This window comes from Hermetia illucens, chromosome 2 (genome assembly GCF_905115235.1).
Source record: "Hermetia illucens chromosome 2, iHerIll2.2.curated.20191125, whole genome shotgun sequence".
Taxonomy (NCBI): domain Eukaryota; kingdom Metazoa; phylum Arthropoda; class Insecta; order Diptera; family Stratiomyidae; genus Hermetia; species Hermetia illucens.
Genome location: NC_051850.1, coordinates 20,594,015 through 20,611,456, shown reverse-complemented (window position 1 = coordinate 20,611,456; position 17,442 = coordinate 20,594,015). Strand labels below are relative to the sequence as shown.

Sequence of the window (17,442 nt, the reverse complement as noted above, 5' to 3'; positions counted from 1 at the left end):
AGATATAAATTTCATTTCGGAAAGCTAAGCTGCTTTTACAATTTGAGGCTGTTGCTGTAGCTTTGCCATAAATCCTTTTTTTTCAACACCAATTGAAAACATTTTATAATTGTATGTATGGAACCTCGTATTGTGGCTATTTTAACTTTGCACAACAGGATTATACTCCTGTAAACCTCTAAGAACCACAATGAAAATCAAGGCCTGGTTTGGCCTGTTGCTCATAGAGGAAGAGGAAGGACCTTTATTTCATGTAAACCATAAGACGTAGAAAAAACAAACCAAATTTGTGGAGGCGTATTATGTCTGGAAAAACATTTTTTTTATATATCAAAATGCGTTTCAAAAATCCTGTCATTATTCAGTTTAACGTGACTTCTAAAAAGGATATCGATTTATTATATAATCTTCTCACGACAACATAGGAAATAACCTAGTTGCTGATGGTTTCATTTTCCAAATCAATATCGATGCCTACCATTTGAAACACGTTAGTAGTAATTAACTGCTTTACACCTGGTGTCTATGTGAAACATGCTATTATGTTAGCTTTATGTATTTATAGCTTCACTACCTCGAATATTAGTTTCTTCAAGGTTCTCTCCAGTTATTATTGGTTTTTGTTTGTTTTTGTTGTCTTTTTTGGATTTCTGAATGTCCTGTGTTCATATAGTCTCGTAGTAAATATGATAATCATATCGCCTACATGTGTTTCGGTAATTATATTCTGTTTTGTCAAATGAATATAATTGAAGTAAATTCAGCATGAAGCTTTTACTCTAATTACCAGAAACAATTTGTTCTGCTAAGAGATAATAACATATACATATATACATAGGTATATTGAGTTGGATAGTAAATTATGTACACAATGAGCATTTATGTCAGGTGTCCTAATTCTACTAGTAGTCGTTTCTAGACTCGACAAATTCAGAGTAAATTTATTGAGGCGATGCCAGCGCTGGTTTATGAATTTCAGAAACCCCTGCAGATACTGAATATCCTCTCACCCATAGTCCTTGCAAATAGTTTGATCCTTGTTCGTTGGAAGGATTTGTAGTTAGAGTATCTTGACAAGGGTGATATGGTATGACATTCTCTGGAAAAAAATCCCGAATATAGTCTAGACACACCGAACCCTATTATCGAGTGGCCTGACCTATATTTGACAGTGACAGTTTCCTTTTCACTTCTTTGTGAAGCATGGGAGATTTACACAGTCCTTTCTTTCATATGGTTTTGTCCAACTCAATTTTTCATGAAAATGTGATCAAAGATAAACACAAGCATCCATGACGCAACCAGGATTCGAACTCGGAGCAGGATATTGAGAAGCTGACACCCAACCACCAGGGGCCATCATATCGAAACCATACGAATCTGTAACTCAAATTTCTACCATGTAACCCCAACTTGAAAAAGATACCACAGATTTGAAGTGCTGCCGACTTAAGCACAACTGAATAGATAAAAGATAGATAAAATCCTAACAAATTGCCAATATAAAAACTAATCTACTAAATTCAGAATGCTTGAATTGAACTGCACCAGCAAAAATTACTGTCTTTTAACAACCTACTTTTATCTTGAAACTATTTCTTCAAATTAATTGCATGCGGACTCTAAACCCATTAATGCATACTTTAAAACAAATATTTGGTAAGTGCAAATCACGTAATGTCTAATAAATAGCTTTGAATTTCCACTAAACATGATCATAATTTATGATTACAACACAATATCGTATCTTTTGTTGTTGTTTAAGGTGCACCGAGCTTTGATATTGTGTTTGGAGACTTGCTGGTTTCTATTTCATTTCATTCGCTATCCGGGACTATGGGGAAGATGATAAATTGTAACCTAATTAAAATAATTTGTCTTTCATTTTTTACTTGTCGAAAAAGATACAAAGTATTGGATATTGTGTATCGAATATCAGAATTGATGAAAGCGAAACCGAAGTTTTTTTTTGGCTTAGAGGGAAACTTTCAGATATATACCTATATTTCATTAATTGCTAGGATTATCTTTTTTTCCAGGAAATTAAGATTACTTATTTGATGAAAGCGTGAAAAATTGCTCTGTAAATTTATTTATTATTTTTCTTTCGCGATGTCATAAGAGAAATGCAATAACCCCTATAGCTTCTGAAAAACAAATTAAAGATATTTCATAAAGCGAACAAAAAATTATGTCCTGGAACTTATTAATTTTTATTATTATTTTTCTCATATTTATGAGAAAATCATAACATTTGCGGCGTTCTCAATTCTTGATAATACTGAATTCTGTCACCCAACCAGGTTGCCCTCAATTGATGATAGCATGATAAAATTAAGGGGTCGATCATACCTAAAACACTTTATATTTTAAAAGTTCACAAAGAGGAGTTTGAAAGTTGCTGCTTATCTTCTGCTCCTTCCTCATTTATCCCATTTGGTAGCGGAGTCGTATCACCTAGAGCGAATTTGCAGTTTTCCTCTGTCTTAAGTAGGTTTGGTCCGAATGGGGTCAATTCGCTTTCAAGTCAATATTTAGCGTTTCGAGCCATTGTGACTTCGGTAAGGCCATTTGGGCATTTCCCATCGAATTCCAAGTCCAAGCCTGTCTTAGCCATGAGTTCTCATCAGTGCATTTACATGCTCCAAGAGGATTCTTTTTCAATTTTTCCACGATGGATGCAATATCGATCGCCAATTTTCCCATTTCTAGATTATAGCGTTTTAACTGCCAATCCCAAGCAACATCTTTGGCCCCATTACCGCTAGGCGCCGTTCATTGTCTTTGGTAGTCGGTCAGCACTTAGGACCATGGGAGCCGTTAGGGTTGACGATTGGTGTTCCCTGCTCACTCCTTAGTAGAGCATAATGAGACTGTACTTTAGTTTCATTATCATTACACTGTACGTTGTGCAAGTGATAAGCTCACAGCAACGAAAAAAACATAGGATGAATCCATGACGGCTGGTATTCCAACCCAGAGCATCGAGGCTGAGAGGCTGACGCTCTGCCTCCTCAAGCGTCACGTCAGGATGGACGATATGGCGGTAAATTTTGGATTTGAGGCGTTCGTTAAATATTAATTGTGGAACATCTGATCATCCAAGTTGGGCTGGTGCATAAAGCACATAATTTCAAAATGGAGTTGGCTAAAGTTTCGGAGAAAAAGTCTCGAGGGGAGAAGCGTTGTGTTTGAAAGATAAAAATGCTCTGTTAATTGAAGATCCCTTCCTTAGTTGAGAATTTGGCGTCTGTTTTGATAAATTTTCCTTTGGAAAAACCATTTCCTGTCTATTTTGACAACTTTTAATCTAAAAATATCTGAAAATAAAATATAATTTTGTCAACATCATTCTGGTCCCCCGGAACTCTTAACACCTGAGACTGATAATAGGATAAAAGTTCAATTGCAGGGTGGATCATGTAGCAATGATAACCTCTATCTGAAACTCCGTATTCTCTGTAACCAAATTATCGTCAACACTTAGATAAACCTTTTTGTAATTTGGACCATCACACAGCTGATCTAAGAAGTGAGCCGTAGCTTGATCGTTGATATTGTTGGAATCATTTTGAACTACGTCGGATTCAAGAAATTCTGATCGACAGCGTTTGTCCATTGAATGTTTTCTAAGACTGATATTCGAATTGTCAGACCGGTGACTGGTGTTCCGATTTGAATATTAACAAGGAGCTGCCGTAATATATAGGTTCAGTTGTTTACTTTAAAGTGTTTTTATTATCCCTTCGTCTAAAAGCTGACAGTCGGCAGTTATTTTTAGAGGGAGCAAAATAATTTTAACATTTGATAATTCCATCTGATTGTGCGATGAAGCATTATCCATTAATAAAACAACAATTCGTCTCTGTCTGTTCGTGTCGTTTATGGTCAACAATCTTGAACCAACATTTTCGTACAAGTCATCCATGCTTTTTTGTTAGAGTACCATTCTACGTGAAATAGATCCAAATTGATTCCCTTAGAACATCTAGGTTTTTGGACCTCGCCGATAACCAAAGGAATCTAAAACTCCTCTTCCATGTTGACACAAAATGAAATGGTAATTCGTTCTTTAGAAGTATCTCCACCTTGACACGTTTCCTCTTTCGGGCTCATGTTCTTTTGCCGTGAATGTTTCGACACCGCTCGTTACAACGGTGCTCGTTTCGACGCGGCACTTTTTGAAGCCGCAGTTTTCCAGCACGTTTCGACGCTGTTTCGACACTACTCGTTTCAACGCGGCACTTTTCAAAACCGCACTTTTCCAGCACCTATCGACGCAACACGTTTCGCCGCCGCACGTTTCGACGCTGCATGTTTCGGCGCCTCATAAGTATCTTTTCATTCCTAAATAACCTCCGTGTCTCTCTTCCACTAACATAGTTTTGTCAGGCAAGTCTTTAAACAATAATTAAAAATGTCTTTTGGAGAAAAGTGGGCACATAAACTTTTCTCTTTTTTTCTCCCCCACTTATTGTGGAATACCTCAGTTTGGATTATTCTAGCTATCCAAAAGATGCCTTAAAATAGCATAAATATTTGGTTACTTCGAAAGCTTTCTCTTGATCTAATGATCCCCAACTACCAAATTCGTAAGTAACAATATCTATGCCCGTCCGTTTTCGAAAATTTCCATTTTGGATTTTGATTTCTATTACTTGTCCAGGATTCGCTGGATGATAATTTGAAGACTTGGCAATTCTATATAAATCAGGCAAATGACGGAACAAAATGGCGCAACCGATCACGGCAAGCCGACCCTGTTTGTGGACGGGACGAAAACTAGAGAAAAAGAAAATTATTGGCCCATATATCGGACATGTCGCAATCTAAAGTGTTAGCGCCCGGTTGATGGAATATCTGCTCAACAGACATCTAAAATAATATAGAACTTGTGGAGCTAAACCGGGGAATTCAAAACTGCTCGCGTAATAGAGAACTCCGCTTATCAGAGATACGAAGTTACACTGTACTTTTTTAATCACTTTGATCTGTGCACTATTATATATTCCTGGTTAACTGAATCTTTTTTACAAAGTTAAAAAAAATTCAAATGGGGCCCTTTTCCTAGATATTTTATTTGCCCCTATTCTAAGAAAATTAAACCCTTCCTCCGCACATATAAAGGGGACCCTCCTTCCTAAACTCAGCAGAAAATCATGCGATTCGCCACTCAAAGCACTTCACAGACTACATAGCCCCACTGGATTTCGTGGTTATGTATTTATCCGTTTTCAGTTAAATTTTATGCGACAGAGAGACAGACATACCTTGAATGTTTAGAGTGTTTTTATTCAGACAAATCTTTCAAAGGTAAAAACCGATCGTTTCAAAAAATGGGGTATTTGGTTACTACAGACCAGTCTACCAGATGAAAGGAATTGCTTCATTGCCGCAAATTTTTTGCTTTCTTTGATAACCGTATGGCCGGTGTCAACGCTTTTAAGCAATTGATCTTCACATATTTGATTCACTTAAATAGCTAGTGCGTTCCGATAAGTTATTTTTGTTATTGCATCGTTGAGTCAACAATGAACTTGAATGCGCATTTTGTAACCAATATATGGTTGCCATTGACCCCTGAATGGAACCAGTCACGACTATGCGCCATCATCCATTACATGAAATGTGCTTCAGCTTCCCCAGGACTTTCCGAGAAGCTTGTACTCCTTTTCTACTGTTCTGCGCCATACATTTCTAGGCCAACCTATTCAGCGACCATCCTAGGATAGATGATCCCATTACTCGGTATAGTCAGCAATGAATTTATAGCCTTTCGGCGTTGTTTTTCGGGGCATTCTGGCCTATCATATTAAATGAGTAGCTTCGTTTGCATACGGGCTAGATATCTGCAAACTTCCGCAATAGGCGGGAGCAACAATGAATAGATCATAAAGTTTCTAGCCAGTTGCCAAATAAAGAAAAATTGACGCATTTGTATTCAGAGTTTGTATCATCCAGAACTAGACTTTTCAGTTCGATATCAGAATAAACATTGTACAGACGAATTGTGAAGCTAGGGTCAAAAAATTGTGCCATCTTAGTAGGGCAACCAATGTAGAACATTTACCCGTCGTAGTACAAGTTATGTAGCACCCAATAAAATGAAAATGGCGCGGGAAAAAATCAATATAACATAGGTTTATGTTTGAGCAATTTTGCTCCCTTTTATAGATCAATTATTTGTGCTGTGTAGCTTTTATATATTGAATCGAACGATTTTCCCGCTGTAAGCTAAAATTTTTAATTTGAATTTCTACTTTTTGCCAGTCAACTTCAAAATTTTCTACACTAAGTTGAGACTTTTCCAAGTCAATTTCAGAATTAACCATTTCAAATTCAGACTTTTCCATTTCCAATTCAGAATTTTTTAATATATGATATATCCATGAAATTGTATACTAACTTTCTACTACTGGATAAGGTTGGAACTGGGATTTTTTGAAAAAATCTCGTTCTACAAGAAACGGCATAAATAATTGCAGTCACAAACGCGCGATTTTATATCTTCAATAAAATAAATAATGATAGAGATGTGCTACTCAGATTTTTTTCAAAGAATTCCATCCTTATCTAATGGTAAAAACTGGTATAAAACTTTATAGTGAAATTTAAAAAAATCGGAATTTAAAATGGAAAAGTCTGAATTTGAAACAAAAAATTCTGAAATTTACTTGGAAAAGTCTGCAGTTAGTTTGGAAGGTTCTGAGATTAGTTTGGAAAATTCAGAATTGGTTTGGAAAATTCTGAATTAAACTTACATCGCATTGACTTCTGTGTAAGATTTTCGCACCCTTATTACTCTTAAATCCTTACCCCTACTTCCCAAAAATCTTACATTATTAGTCCTACATCCATCAAATTTCTGCACAAAAACGCTTTCCTCCAGACCATTTTTCCTAACACCCTAGTTTTCCCCCATTTACCCCAAAACAAAAGCTTTTCCTATCGTCAGAATATCGATATTTTATGTGACAGCCACCATGGATAACTCAACTACTGTAGAATATATGAGACCATTACAGGTGTCTGCAATAAATTCAGTTAATTTGAAAATGCTTGAGGCATTTTACATATTAGTTAGTGGAAATGTTTTTAGGTTGACACCTCAATCTCACGTAGGCACATCACTTTAGATGTACACGAAACTGAGCAAGAGTTTTCGTCTTAAAAAAAGTTATCTTGTTTCTTATAAATGAATCTGATAGCATTGGATGAGGAATGTGGTTTATTAGTATCATTACAAAGGATGTAGCAATTAAAGTAATTATAATAAAAGTAGGATTTCCGCGATTAGTTGTTGTGATAGGGAATTCTTGAAGAAATAAATCACCTGACAATCAGTCCTGCGAGAATTATATATTCAAACTATTAGTTGCATGTGCCAAAAACACTAGATACTATCATATCGCTCCCTTTTTGGTATATAAATATCCTGAACAATTCCATGGAAATTGGAAAGTGGGTCACTTGATTTGAACACTTTAAAGTTGGTTGACTTTCTGGACTAGGCATCTATGTATGTCTTCTTGACAGGTGACAGCGAAACTGGCCAAAAAAAACACCGTCAAAAACACAGCAAGACACCTGATATAGGAACTGATTATGGAACTGTGTTGAGCACCTATCTTTTAAATAGTAGTAAGGCAGGAGACATATTTTATTTCAGCAGAAAAGTCAGTATATCGACCCTGATTTTGTTGCCCCCTTTACTGCATCTCCATGAAGCTGTAACCAGAATTCGAATCCGAAATCGAAATATCTAAACGGCGAACATCAATTGGGCCATTTTGTTTTTGCAAAGGTAAACGTTTTTGAGTCCAATGAAGACAATGGCTCATTTTCAATGAACTCTGTAGTTCCGTTGAACGCTTTAGTAATATGCAACTCTTCTTCGAGGAACGGCAGAGGCCAATTTACGACCGTATATGGCAAAATTTTGAATAGCGAGCACCTAGGGGACTGAATAGTGGAAGAATCACACAAAACGTCGACGGTCAGTCTTCTAACTAAATCCAGCAAGGCAGGAACATAAGAGCCTAAAAGTCTTTTTAAACGCTGACGTCTTTAGACCTGCTGAAAGAGATCTGAAAGAGTTGGGCCAACTTTTTGCCCGATGTACACATCTTTCTTGTAACAGAAAGGCGTTGACCACATATTGACATATGTCATGGGTGTTAGAATTCAAAATATATTTTTATGAAATGAGTTTAATTGACTCCATTGCAAATCATGTGATCATGTGATGGATTTCGCTACGACTTATACTAAGAAAATTAGGCCCTTTTTTAGCTAAAAAGATTCAAGTTTACGAAAAAATCGTTTTTTATTTTTTTTTGTAATATTTCCGTAATATTGCTTGTTTTTAAATTTCCAGCAATTTAAGTTAATTAGAATTCCTTAATTATTTTTTTTTTTGTTTTGAGTTTAATTTTTTTTATTTGTTTTATTTTCAAATTTTTAATATTTTAAATTTACAATAAATTTTATTAAATTTTAATTTTTAAAATTTTGTTGTTGTAATTTTCTAATTATTTGTTTATTTTTGACTTGACATGAAAAGTTCTGGTAATCCAAATTACATCAGAGGAAGGGAGAAAGTTGGATTTTCACTGCTTTTCCCAGAAAATGGTTGAAACTTGTGTTTTTCTTTATTTTCGCATTTCCATCTAATTGAAAATTTCGTAAAACAGTTTGGGGGTTGGACTATATGTAAAAATGATGGCCCAATCGTCCGGCATCTAGTTTTATTTTGTTTATGTCGAATTAGAATTTTACATCAAAAGGCAGTCTCATCTGCCAGACTTGGGTTTAGTCCTCAAATCACTACTGTCATTGTGGTTTGTACTTTTTCAACTTCTTTCCAGGCTGACATTTGGGGGTGGCCTCGTATGTGTCGATATTAATTTGCCGATGAATATTTTCTTCAAACAAAGACTAAAGCCGTGTTTTACATTTCAAATTTTTGAGCATATCATAGCTTTATCTTATAATAGTAACTTAGGGGGGTTTTGCTGGGAGATGACACTTAACTCCATGTCCTTTTGCTTGGGTGCCTTTGGGGAACTATGTGCAGCCCCACTATTACAGTTCCTAAATCAAAAAGTTAACTCTATTTGCTTCTATTTTAGAGACCAATTTGTCATTAGAATGGATCTTGAAAAAGAAATAACGCAGATTTTGAGACTATTGAAGTTGAGGTGATGTGCGCCGTACCTAAGGTTTCTAGTGTGACTAGAGCTTGTAAGCCCTGTTTTTTGGAAAAATATTGCAAAACATCTGACAGCTCCATCTGAAGCTGCGTTCTAGTCCCTTAGTCCCGCGTTCCGTAAACAGAAAATTTAGTGGCCGAACAGTACTGTACTGGGAGATTCAAAATAGTTTGGCTTTGAAAGTCTTCAAAATAGCCCACTAGACCTGATGTTATCAGTGTTTTATCAATTTCCACTTTTTCGCAACTTCAATTTGTTGAATTTTAGCTATGAGTGAGGCTTTTGTCTTCACTTAAAGGATGTATAATTTCTGCTCTTGCAAAGGAGTAATAAAATGAACGATCCTACCTTGAAATTCATCTGACACTTCAGGAGATATATATAGGAAATACCGTTACTTGCAAAAAAAACAATTTTTTTTTAACGAAGAAGAGGGAGTTCTCCTATTTTCATCCTTCTTTTTTTTATTTTAATTGCACAAAAGTTTTTTTTAAGGGGTGGGGGGTTCTCTTATTTTCGTCCTGTTTTATTTTGATTCTATCCTCATTTCTCAAACAGTTAAAAAAAATCTGATAGTTTAAATAAAAATTCAAGTTTATTATAATATTTTAATATATTATATTTTGTGGTACTTATACTAAAACTTTCCAAAATGCCACTCACACCTAGCGTCCTACATTGGTGCTTGAACACTTTATTGGAGTTTCTTTTTAATCTGGCTACTGTGAAACATCAATTTACGAAGTGGCTTGAAATTATAACAGCTTAAATGTTCTTCTTGTAATCCGGTACAAAGCAACTCCTTTTTCCAGGCTCAAAATATGCTTCGAGCCAGGATAATATATAGAACTTTCCTTAAAGGAAGTGAGAGAACAAAATTGCAGGATTATTCCGTTCGAAAGTTGAATAAGTTGAAATGTACAAAGAGAATCATGTCATCGTTTAATAACGGTACTTAAAGGATAAGAACCCGCCTTCTTTATCGGTGAGCTTAAAAATAGCAAAGTTTGAAGAAATCTAAATGGTTAAAGAGAAAAATATTTTGTGTTTTATGATGCTTGACAACAAAATTTATGCCTTTGTAATTCAGAGCACTGTCAAACTTTGAAGTTTTTTGAGATTCTGTGGAAGACAAACGAATCGTCTTACTTTGTCTGTCTGCTTGCCTATCTGCACTTTTTCAAGAATCACAAGAAATTTGGTGGAAGGGTTGGAACTGAGAGCCTAGGGTTTCCATACATACAAAAGGAGGGGCATAAAATTTATTCCCCGAATATGGTCATGTGTCGTGGTATCAAAGGAAAGATCTCAATTAGTTCTTTCCGAAACAGATCTTGGTTTTGACATCAGCTATAGGGTGAGGGAGTGGGGGGTTCGAAAAAGGTCACGTAAATTGGAGGGTAATTGTTAGATTCTGCCAAACCGAAAAATTTGAAAAAATAAAATAAACACTTTTTTTATTCTCGAATATAACCCTTTGAGGTTTCAAATGGAAAGTCTTGACTGAAGCAGGCTAGGCTTCTTACATAAATTAGAAAATGGGAATTGCAAAGGCTGCAGACTCGGCACTTATTTAAAGGACCAATTTTCAGAAACTATCCAACCGAAAAACTCCCCAGATAGGGCCGCCTGTATTTTTTTTTTATTTTTAAAATTGAGATTAATCATCAATATCAATGATGACATCCAAACAAATTCGTCACAGCAACTTTTTCAAAGGAAGCTATCAAGCATTCCTTCGGAAAGTAGAAACACCATTCGGAAAAATTTATGCATGTGTAGCGGAGGAGACTACTTTGAAGGGGAGAAACACCAATTATCTATAAAATTAATAAAATAGTTTTAAAACAAAATTTCAATTCCTTCCTAAATAAAGAACAGACGAAAGACGAAAAAGACGTGTTTCGGGAACCAGTTATTCTCTTTTTCAGTGTGAGCTCAGGACAAGCAAGGAAAGGGGTTGCGGGGAGTAATTTGAATCAGTCCGAATGCAGGGCGAGCAAAAACTCGCACCTAAGGGGTTAACCTGATTTTTAACTTTGAAAAAATCGATTTGTATTGCATTTTTTTAAGTATTACTATCTGAGAATACGTCCTTAAAATTTCAAGTCAATCCAAATTAAATTGATTGAGATATGATCATTGAAATAGAAGAATCTGTTCCGTACACGACCTGAAGTTGAAACTTTAAACACGTTTTTTTTTTACAAAGAACAAGAGACAAAGAGAACAAAGAGAAAGAAGACGGTGACCAAAATTATTCGAAAAATACTGAACCGATTTTTTTGAAACTTGGCAGGTTTATTCAGTACATTAAAATGTAGTGTTTGGTCTTCCGATTTTTTTGTTTTGTACTGGAAATCGGTACCATTAACTTTGACTGTCCACAATTTTGTGAAACTTTCATTTTTTTTAAATCCTCAATCTCTAGTTTTTACTGTTATTTAACTTAATCCATGGCCAGTTTTTGGATCAGATGATCCAGTTCGCCACAATTTTGGTCACTGCAAATTATAAAGATAAATTTACGTTTTTTTTTTTGAAGACCACAACTGTGAAGTATTTTTAAATAAAAAAAAATTAGTGAAATTTTTCCAATGTATGCACTTTAAGGTGATATAATGATTGTTCAAAAAAGTTCCCTAGCTTTGGCAAAAAAATCATGAAAATGACCGACTTTTTGCGCAACAGCTGGGGTTAACCCCTTAAAAAAGATGGTTCCTGAAAAGAGTTACTTCTGACGATGAAAATAACTTGAAGCTGGAAAAGTACTTGCGTGTTGTTTTTTTTTTCTATTCAATCCTAGAGTAGGGTAGGTAGGTAGGTATCAGTGGCCGCTGCGAGGAGCCCATTTAGCGCTGTAGTGTGCCGTTTTGATGCCACAACCTCCTAAGACCGTGACCGCTGTTATGGGAGTAGGGGGGACAGAGTTTAGCCGGCTTGGATCTTCAGAGCCAGCCCGTAGCATTCACTAAGGAAAGAAGCTCTCCCACCCTGTAGCTACAAATCTCTCTGAGGTCCCCAAAGAATGATTTTTTAAGATTGGTTTACCTAGTGTCCGTAGCCTGACTCTAGCTAGAGCTGGGCAATCGCAGAGAAAGTGGATGACGGTTTCCCTTCCTTCTCCGCAGCAATGCGAATTGTAGGGTATGCCGAGATTGGCGGCATGGTCCCCTATGGGCCAGTGCCCCATGCAGACCGCCGTAATCTTGAATGCATTTGCACGCGTCTGGTACAGGAAATCTCGTGATCAGAATATGTTATAAGCATGCCAAAATACCCTTGACTTGGTACAGCTCGTAAGCCTTCGCCATTACAGGCGGCTGCTAGGTAGTGCGAGTAGACTCCGCCCCCGACAGCCGCCAGCGAAACAGCGACTGTATTCATCGAAGGGCTGCCCGGAGCAGAGCCTCACCTGGCCAATCCGTCAGTCCGTTCATTCCCCTCTATGTTCCTATGACCGGGAACCCAGAGGAGGGTGACCTTGAGTGTGCCGCCCAGATAGTTAAGCGCGTCTCTGTACTGCCCCACCAGCCTGGAAGATGTCGTTGCTCGTCGAGTATAAGGCCCTGATGGCCGTTTGGCTGTCGGTCAGAATGGCTATGTTACGCTTGGGGTTCGAATCTCGTTCCAGCCATCTACAGGCTTCCAATATGGTCAGTACTTCCGCTTGGAATACCCTGGTGAAACGACTCCACACGCCATCTTTGATCCACCGGTAAAGAATACTGAGTCATAGCCTTGCAACACGCCGCCAGTCTTCCACTTTTCCCTGGTTGGAAAGTCCACAGCAAATTTTCTCATGAAGTTCATCTTTCGTGTGGCATAGTCCATATTGAATGCCTGAATACAATCCTAGAGTATTGGCTAATAAAATTTAGGTCGACTATACTAATGTAAAGCTTTGCTCGATAAGCAGGGTCAGGTAAGGTCAGTTCCTCTGTTTCATTCGCACCGATTGAATTCCTACTCAAGATCGTCGTCCGACCATCGCCTATAACAAATGGTCATTACAAATCGCGATGATGGCCTGAGAATGCGAAGGTAAGGAGGGAACTTCAAAGGCCGCGTCTCATCGTATATCTGAGGCAGGACTAGCATCGATTGTATCAGTAAAGGACATGTAAATTTTTTCCAATCACACGTGAGAGATTGAAATGTTGAAAAGATCCCCCATGTTCCTGGACCTGGGTAGCAAGCACTTGCCGACGAAACACTTCAATGAAACTTCAGTATTTGTGGGCGGACCTTCATGGTCAATTACGCCAATTTTATTTTTTGGATTAATTTTCGCCTCTTAATCGTGTCCGACCACTCAGGATGATCGTCAGGCCATCGCCAATTCTCATAAGTCGTTACAAACTTTTCCCATCGATTGGAAGTTAAATTTAGATATTTAAACATTTCTATCTATCATAATCCCATCCACGTAATCATTTCACACCTTCCTCTAGACAATCTAATTACAAAAATTTCTCAATTGCTGATCAATCAATCAGAAAGAATCTCAATGAACCTCCTCCTCTTGATATTACATCACCCAAAAACTCCACTTCAATCTCATTAATTCCAAAATGTATCTATTCCTCTAATCTTGTGGAAAATGCTAAACAAGATAACTTACAAATATCGAATAAATGCATGCCTCGTTACAGGTTTAAGTGCGTAAATTTCTTGTAAATGCAAAAGCATGAAATTGGTACCTACGAACGCAAGCTGGCAATCCCTCTCTGGCACCTTATTCATCAATGAGGCGCTCTTTTGGTCGCTAGATTGTGTGTGCTGCACACCAAATCTATATGTTTTCAGGTGAAATTTTTCGAATATATTTCATAAGTTATGTACTCTGAAAAAAAATTCCTGTAAACACAAAATACTTTGCAACATACACCCAGAGGCATACACTGGAGGGTGAAGATTTAGTTGTAGATATAAAATTAGGAGAAAGATACATTAGTGGTTACTATGTTCGTTAAAAGTGAAGATATATATATCTATTTTCAACATATTTAGTTTCGAAATGTGCATCTTAGACGGGAGCATCTGCAAACTGTTTGAGAAATAAGGTCTCCTTGGTTGAATGCTAAATTGCTTGTATCTTTAATAGGTCTTAGACTATTCCTCATTGCAATAATACCATGGCTAAAATGTGATATTGTTCATTGTAGATGCGAATCTGTTCAAATCTTTTTCTTCTTTTTATGAAAAATTCGCACGAATGAATGCGTAACATACTAATCGGAATATTTGTGGGTGATTTCCCCAATTTCATGCCCCAAACCCTTTTCAAGACAAGTTTCAGATAAGTCGGCAAATATAGTGGAATTTCGGGTAAATCTTGTGAAAGATACATTTGAGAATAGCAAGGTATGCAGCTCCAATTAAGCAATTTCGAATGAGGGCAATATAAAACGGTGTTACACATTCAACCGCCACTGTTGCTTGCACTTATCTCTGTCGACGAAGAACCGAAAAAATTGATTGAACTTTGATTGAGCGAATATCAAATTGATCGAATTAACTACCGAACGAATTTTCATGTTGATAAAAAGCCCATTCTACTTTTTCTTTCCGTCATTACAAATATGCAATGTTATAATATTAATGGGTCCGGCACAAAGTGGTCAGGTGTTGGTGGGCTTCAGGTGAGAGAAGGAATTTTCGGCGGCCGAGGTACGCTCAGGTGAAAGTGGGTCCATTCAAACATTTCTCATTGAAATTTACGTGCAAATGGAACCTGTGGGATTCATTCGAAGATTAGATAACATTGACTTGTGGTATTTACAATTAACACTTGCACGTAGTACTGCGCTAGGCCGGGGCACTAGCTGTTTGCGGTGTGCGTTTGTGGGGGAGATTTTCATACCTTCGAGACCAGACAAAGTAGCCGATGGATTTTCTATGCGCTGATTTAGACTCACGGCATCACGGACAACTATTAGGAAACGCCAAATTGACTAGACAGATAATGCATTGAATATATTTCGAAGATAGTTGTTGGTCTCTGTATCCATTATCCGGTCCGTTCGGATTAGTTTTTTGATATTTACTGCACATAGGGAGGTGCTCAATGCAGAATGGTCAGCGGAATTATGTTGCTGTCACGAAAATATCACAACATATCGAGTATTGCATCTGATTAAAAGCTGACAGACTTTCACGTTGTTTCTACATTATTTCTATTACTTAAGTCTATCAATGGACCGCTGAATGAAGTTACTTGATTGCCGGAGCCTGAAAGTCTCGGCATGAAGCTGAGTACCAGATTCGAATGCCTGACAGTACAGTGCATTTATAATCACAATTTTAATTCCCCTAATTCCTATGCCGTTCTCATTATTTTAAATTAAAGAAAATCCTTTTTTTAGTTTAGTTTACTATGGGTATCCGCAGCTCCGAGCACTCAGGCCATTGTTAGGCCCATTGTACTATCCCCGTAAATCGCCTATTCAATGGCTTCCCGCCTAAGATGTTCGCAGGCTTTAGCGAATCTGAAACCATTCTCCAGAGGCAGATAGTGTGCAGATTCTTCATTGAAGAAAACATTGCCAAGGTGTCTTCGTCCGAGATCTGAAGAAGCCGGGCAGCTGCATGAAAAGTGCAGGGCCGTCTCCTCCTCCTCCTCACATTAGCTGCACATAGCCGAATCCACTACCCCAATCTTTTCCATATGGTAGTTTAAGGAGCAGTGTCCCCTTAAAAGCCCTACTACAGATTTCATGTCCCGCTTCTTAAGGGACAACAAAAAGGATTTTCGCCTGCCGGCAAGAGCCCAAAGTTCTCCACTCGGCTGCGTGAGTCCTTGCAATTTCACCCTTCAGAGTAGACTTCACAGCAGATGGTCGGATTCCAAGAGCTGGTTCTGGTCCCACCATTTTGGATCCAGACACTTGGCGAGCCAGTCTGTCAGCCTTCTCATTGCCAGCGATGTTAGGGTACCCCGGCACCCGCATCAGGAATGTTTCGCTCAGTCGGCCATGTTTCAGCAGCATCTGATGACAATGCCACACCAACTGGCGTGATATGTCGTTGCCATTTAGTGCTGATAATGCCGCCCGACTGTCGGAACAGATTCGAATGGTGCGACCCCTCCACTTTTGTCGCAGACAATCTTCTGTTGCCAATGAAATGGCATATATCTCCGCCTGGAATATGGTCGTCATTTTTCCGAGGGGTTGGGCCAGTTTTATAATCGGATCTCCGTGAACACCCCTGCGCCCTATCCACTCTCCATAACTAACCCGTCGGTGAAGATTATTAAGTCTGTAATCTGAAAAGACTCATAGCCGGGGTGTGATTGGCCGCCTTTCCACGCTCCCATGGTATCGAGCCAATATGCATCGTTGGCTGCTTTCCGTTTCACCTCCAAGTGAATGGGGGGTAAATTTAAGATAGCTTCAGTGTCGCAGTCGGCGTAGTATTCATTGCTCCAGTAATACTTAGGCAACCAAGTCTCTGAATCTGCGTTAGCATACATCAAAATGGGTTTTATTATGGATGTGTATATCCAGTATATCCATTTTGGTGAAAGCCCCCAGGTCCTACCTATCGCATTCCTACAACACCAGAGCAATCTGCAGGATTTCTGATATTGTTCCTGGATATGGTGCTTGCACGTTAACTTGGAGTCGAAATATACTCCTAAGTACTTGACTGTTTGTGTCAGCTGGATTTCCGCCCCTACTAAGGTGGGTAGCGTATAGTTGCCTCACTTGATGTTCCTAGTGAACATAACTAGTCCAGCCTTCCTAGCGTTCACTGTGAGTCCATTGCGGAGGCACCAGCTGTGGATTTCATGCAGAGTTGCATTCAAGCGGTCACATACTGTGTCCACAAACTTGCCGGTAATTATTACGGCTAGGTGCAAATGCTTGCGCGAAGACTTTTTTGTTCTCCAGGAGCCACAGCAGGGTATCCTTTACCAAGAGCCATAACAGTGGAGAGCGAACCCCTCCCTGTGGGCAGCCCCTGAGACATCCTGCTTCAATAGACTTCTGGCCGACCGATATGTGGATTTTTCTCCAGTCTAGCACCTGTTGGCCCCGAGATTAGATTTTGGATGCTGCCTAGGAAGTGCATTTCAAGCAAATGGTTTGCCGTTTCTTCATCGCTTTGTGTACACTGCCTGTTCTGTAAACGTAAATAACCCAGTTTCTGGCTACGTTCTTTAACCAGAATCGACCATGGTGTTTTACCCTTCTTTGGCATCTTGAGTGGACAGCTTTCTTCG

At 38.2% G+C, this 17,442-nt stretch overlaps 1 protein-coding gene across 2 annotated transcripts in view; it reads left to right on the top strand.

Moving 5' to 3' along the window:
• Positions 1–17,442, top strand: part of LOC119649831 (nuclear hormone receptor FTZ-F1) — a 491,622-nt gene that overhangs the window by 418,256 nt on the left and 55,924 nt on the right. The window lies entirely within an intron of this gene.